Source organism: Myripristis murdjan, chromosome 13 (assembly GCF_902150065.1).
Source record: "Myripristis murdjan chromosome 13, fMyrMur1.1, whole genome shotgun sequence".
Lineage (NCBI taxonomy): Eukaryota > Metazoa > Chordata > Actinopteri > Holocentriformes > Holocentridae > Myripristis > Myripristis murdjan.
Genome location: NC_043992.1, coordinates 41,593,064 through 41,599,237, shown reverse-complemented (window position 1 = coordinate 41,599,237; position 6,174 = coordinate 41,593,064).

Sequence of the window (6,174 nt, the reverse complement as noted above, 5' to 3'; positions counted from 1 at the left end):
TTCCTGATTGCTGCTATGCTGTTGCTAGGCAGTTGCCATGGTGTTCTCGACGGTTGCTAGGCGGTTGCTATGGTGTTCTTGATGGTTGCTAAGGCCTTGCTAGGCGGTTGCTATGGTGTTCCCGGTGGTTGCTAGGGTGTTGCTAGGTGGTTGCTATGGTATTCTGGGCGGTTGCTAGGGTGTTGCTAGGCAGTTGCTATGGTGTTCCTGATGGTTGCTAGGGTGTTGCTAGGCAGTTGCTATGGTGTTCTGGGCGGTTGCTAGGGCGTTGCTAGGCGGTTGCTATGGTGTTCTGGGTGGTTGCTAGGGTGTTTCTGTGGTGTTCCAGATGGTTGCTAGGGTGTTGCTAGGGTGTTGCTAGGCAGTTGCTATGGTGTTTGGGGTGGTTGCTAAGGCGTTGCTAGGTGGTTGCTATGGTAGTTAGGGTGGTTGCTATGGGGTTGCTAGGGTGTTTGGGGTCCTTGCTATTGACTTCCATTAGTGTTTGGGGTCAGTGCTGGGATGCATTGGCTGCAGTGCTAGTGGCCCTTGAGACAGAACAGGAGAGATACAGAGCCGCGTGTGTATCTCTGTGTCAGTGAGAGGGGACTTAATTTCTAGCTACCTCTCCGAAAGTTCCGCCATTAGTGTGTATTGCGTCCCAAATTTCGGCTTCAAACTGGAATTGCGGAAAAACGGAAAGTCGGAGCGGCTTGAAAATCGACACACCCCTTCTTCTCCACAAGACGCACGTTTTTCGTATTTGGTGCGTGGTTGCAGGTCAAAAGCTCTGCGTGCTGGAGCATTCCGAAGTTTTTGCCCATTCATTCGGATGGGCCAAATTTGACACAAAAATCGGAATTTTGAGAATTCCGTAAGTCGGATTCCTTATAAAAGTAATAGCACACTATTCCCGATCGGGCCGCACATTTTGATATTTCATTGTGTGGGCCTAAACGAAAGCTGTAGGAGGAGTAGCGCGCCGAAAAATGGCGGAATAATAATAATAATAAACAGAAGAAATATGCAAGATAATAAGATGTGTTGCCTTTTCAAGGCAAGCACATAATAATAATCAGAAGAAATATGCACAATAATACGATGTGTTGCCTTTTCAAGGCAAGCACATAATGAAATGCCTCAGAGGATTCAGCACCACGGACAGTACCTGCTGTGGCAGGTTCAGCACCACGGACAGTACCTGCTGAGGCGGATTCAGCACCACGGACAGTACCTGCTGAGGCAGATTCAGCACCACAGACAGTACCTGCTGAGGCAGATTCAGCACCATGAACAGTACCTGTAGGATTTCTCACGGAGATGTGCGGCTGTAACTTTGTTCTTGTTATTAATGTGTTAATGTTATCAGTTATTAATTAGCCTATTAATCGTTATTAATTTGTTTAGTCTTTATGAGTTTCCTAGGCCATTGATTTTATTAATTTGTCAATTTGTTTGCATCTGTACATTGAAATGAGGTAAATTGATAACAACCTGAAAAGGTGATTAATAAAAGCCCCAAAAGGTGGGGTTGAAATTATCCCTCAGCTCTATGTTCCATCAGCTCTGTGTTCCCCAGTTCCATGTTCTCTCAGCTCTATGTTTACTCAATTCTATGTTCCCTCAGGTCTGTCTTTACTCAGTGCTATGTTCCCTCAGTTCTATGTTTCCCCGGTTCTATGATTCTTCGGTTCTATGTTCCTCCAGTTCTATGTTCCCTCAGCCCTATGTTCCCTCAGCTCTGTGTCAGAGCTGGCTCAGCTCTCTGACAAAACAAACGCAAGAGGGAATATTACCAACCAAAAACTACATTTATTTATAAGACGCGGACAGTAAGAATAAACAACAAACGACAATCTATATCTGTAATGTAGGAAGTCAGTGGTGGGTGCGAGTGCATGGCTGTGTGTGTATGTGTGTTGGATGCAATCTAAAACGACAAGAGACAATAGGTGAGCTGCAGGGCCAGGCCGGGAATGGGAAGGAGCGGGAGAGCGGGCGGACTCCGCAGGTGCCTTTTAAAGATGCGGCCCCACCCCCTTGGAGACACACACCGGAGGCCCATTGACAATCATGCCCTGTGAAAAAAGAAAGGGGAGAGGGCGAGCAGGACTCCAAACACAACCCCACCCACTTGGGGTTGTCACACCCCCCCCCTTAAGACGGGACCCCAAAGGGGGACCGTCACGAGCCCGCCACCAAGACCTAGGAGCGGCTGGGCCGATTACAAATTAACATTTTACAACAACAATACATTAAACAACATGAACAATTCCCCTCCCAAAACTGAACCTTGACTCACCTCGCCCCCAATACCCCGCAACCTGGTACCTGGGAAGCCTATTTAAGAGACTGGGTAACAAGGGAAGAGCAAGAGAGCAGAGAAAGGGATGAAATGACATGTCACAATGTACAAAACTAACCATTACCCAACACTTAACCCAACACCCAAATCTACACTCTAAGGCAGGGGCGCCCGGGACAAAGCATCGGCCAAGACATTATCCTGCCCTTTAATATGGCGTATCTCCAAATCATATCCCTGCAAAAATAGAGACCACCTGACCAGCCTCTGGTTTGGAGATTTGAGGGTGCCCAAGAATGTCAAGGGGTTGTGGTCTGTATAAACAACAAGAGGTGCCGTCCCCCCCACGTACACCTCAAAATGTTGCAAGGCCAAAATGAGTGCCAATGCTTCCTTTTCTATAACTGAATAGTTTGCCTGATGACGATTAAACTTGCGAGAAAAGAAGCAGACCGGTCTCAACACCCCATCATCCCCCCCCTGGAGCAGGACGGCACCGGCCCCAACCTGGCTGGCATCCACCTGTAACACAAACTGTTTGTTAAACTGCGGGGCAGCCAACACAGGACATGAACACAGCAACGACTTCACATTTTCAAAGGCCTGTTGGCACTCACTAGACCACACAAACTTATTACCAGTCTTTAACAACTCAGTCAGAGGAAAGACAACAGTAGAGAAATTTCTACAGAAACTCCTGTAGAATCCAACCAAACCCAAAAAACACTGGAGTTCCTTTTTTGTGGTGGGCTGTGGAAACTCAGACACAGCCAGCACCTTGGCCTGCACAGGAGCAACCTTACCCTGACCCACCACACGGCCCAGGTAAGTAACAGTCGCCCTAGCAAACTCACATTTGGCCAGGTTCACTGTCAACTGTGCCTCAGCCAACCTCACAAACAATGCTCTTATCCTCTGCAAATGTGACTGCCATGTGTCACTATACACTACCAAATCATCTAAATACACTGAGCAGCCCTCTAACCCATGCACAACCCGGTTCATAAGCCGCTGAAAAGTGGCCGGGGCGTTCTTTAACCCAAAGGGCATGACAGTATATGCATAGAGGCCTGAAGGGGTCACAAAAGCAGCGATCTCTCTTGCACGCTCTGACAAGGGCACCTGCCAATAGCCCTTCAAGAGATCGAAGGTGGACACAAATTTGGCAGACCCCACTCGATCTATACAGTCATCCATGCGGGGCAAGGGAAATGAATCAGACTTGGTGACAGCATTAACCTTCCTCATGTCTGTACAAAACCGTGGAGTGTTATCTGGTTTCGGGACCAACACACAAGGAGAAGCCCAGCTGGAGGCAGATGGAACAGCAATGTCATGTTTAAGCATATAATCAATCTCAGCATTTAAATGGTTAAGCTTCTCAGGACCCATGCGGTAAAACCGCTGTCTGATTGGCTGCGCCTCACCCACGTCAATGTCATGCTCAATCCAGGTGGTGCGAGACGGGACATCACCAAAAAGTTGTGGAAACTCCCCGATTAGCTCCACCAGCTCGACACGCTGCTGTACAGGAAGATGCAACAACAAAGAATCCAGATTACACAAAGACTCGGAATTTTTCAACCTACCACTCAACAAACTGTCGTCAGGCTCAGGAACGCCGTCTGACTCCTGCCCCACACCGCAGGTATCCACTGCAAGCGCCGGACTCACGTCACCTTTGACGCGCTCACCATCCCCAGAGCGCTGATAATATGGTTTCAACAGGTTGACATGGTACAGCTGAGACGACTTCCTTCGACCTGGAGTGGCAACACGGTAGTTCAACTCAGAGACTTTCTCAGACACAACATATGGGCCAGTGAACTTAGCCTGGAATGGCGACGTGACCAGCGGTGTCAGCGCGAGGACCTGGTCCCCAGGACTAAACTCATGGCGCACCGTACCACGGTCGTAGTGGGCCTTCATTTTCATCTGAGCCTGCCCCAGCTTTTCTCGCGCCAGCAGACCAGCCCGAAACAACCTGTGCCGAAAGCCATTAACAAAGTCAATCAAATTCCGGGGCGCCTCGGTAGGCACCAACCCACCTTTCAGTGCTGCCAACGGCCCGCGCACCGAGTGCCCAAAGACCAACTCATTCGGGCTGAAGCCCGTGCTCTCCTGCACGGCCTCTCGCGCCGCCAGCATCAACCACGGGAGACCATCCTCCCAGTCTCGGTCCAGCTCCGTACAATACGCGCGCAGCAAGGACTTCAGCGTCTGATGGAAGCGCTCCAACGCCCCTTGGCTCTGCGCATGATATGGAGTGGACTGGTTGTGACTCACCCCCAACATTTTCAACACTTGAGCAAACATATGTGAACAGAAATTAGACCCCCGATCACTCTGTATGACCTTGGGTATCCCGAACACTGAAATAAACTGTGAAAGTGCCTTCACCACAGCCCTAGTTGTGATGGAACGAAGGGGATAAGCCGCCGGATAGCGGGTACATTGACACATCACAGTTAACAAATACTTACACCCTGACTTGGCACTCGGCAACGGCCCCACACAGTCGACAAGCAGATACTCAAAAGGCTCACTCACCACCGAAATGGGCTGCAACGGTGCCGGCTTTACGTGCTGGTTTGGTTTCCCCGTCAGCTGGCACACATGACACGTCTTAATATACGCAGCCACATCTTTCTTGGCACGCGGCCAGAAAAAGTGTTTGAGCACATACAGATATGTTTTGCGCACTCCAAAGTGACCACATTCATCATGTGCAGTTCTCAAAACTTGGGAACGAAAAGCCTGCGGCACAACCACCTGAAACACAGGCGCCCCCACAGCATCCCCATCACAAGGCAGCCACTTCCGCACCAAGAGCCCCTCCTGGACAAAATAGCCCTGTGCTACATCGCCGACCTGGTGACGCGGCACAGCTTGATCCCACAACGAGGACAACGCCACATCAGATTTTTGCGCCTTAATCCACTCATCTCTTGACACCAGCGGAGGCAAGTCAGGCAGCATAACTGGCTCCACTGAGGCCGCAGTCTCCACTGGCACAGACGCACCTTTACCCTGGGCGCGCGTCACGGCACAAACAGGAAAAATCTCCAGCCCCGAACTGTCAGATGCCACTTCTAACGGCTCGGACACCACCACAGGAGGCGGGGGACCACTGGGCCAAACACGACCACCACAGATGTCATTTCCCAAAATCATTGACACTCCCGGCAAGGGCAACTCGGGCCGCACACCCACAGAAAACACACCTTTAGCCAAGTCACAATCCAACAGTACATTATGGCGAGGCACTGGGACGAAGCCGAGCTCCATTCCCCTCATCACAATAAAATCACCAGACTGCGTATCAGCAGAAAAAGGAAGCGCCGACTGCACAATAAAAGAATGTCGGGCCCCTGTGTCACGCAACACTCTAATATTAACACACTCAGCACTGCCCACCAAGGAAACCTGCGCGTCAATGATGAAAGGCTCAAAGCCAGACCTGTCACCATCACCAACCTCCACCGCCTTTTCCACCGGCGCACTTGCGCATAACATGGCCGGAGCTGGGGAAGGCGCGCTGTTTTTACGCCTCAACAATGGACATTGGTCCTTCCAGTGACCATCCCCATGGCAGAAATTACACAAGTTTGAACGGCCTAGGCGCACCGAGGCAGACGCACCGCGGGCCGGACCTGATTTTGAAAAACGGCCGCGCGTAAAACTGCTGTCATCACCCACTCGCTCACGCACCCCAGCAAAACCAGACCTGTGCGTCAACAAGAAATCATCCGCCAGTTCAGCCGCTCTCAGCGCAGTAGCTGGCTCTCTTTCATTCAAGTAGGCGGCTACGCGCTGAGGCGCCACGTTTTTAAACTGCTCCATGATAATTAACTGACACAGCCCGTCAAATGTATTTACCTTTTCCGCTG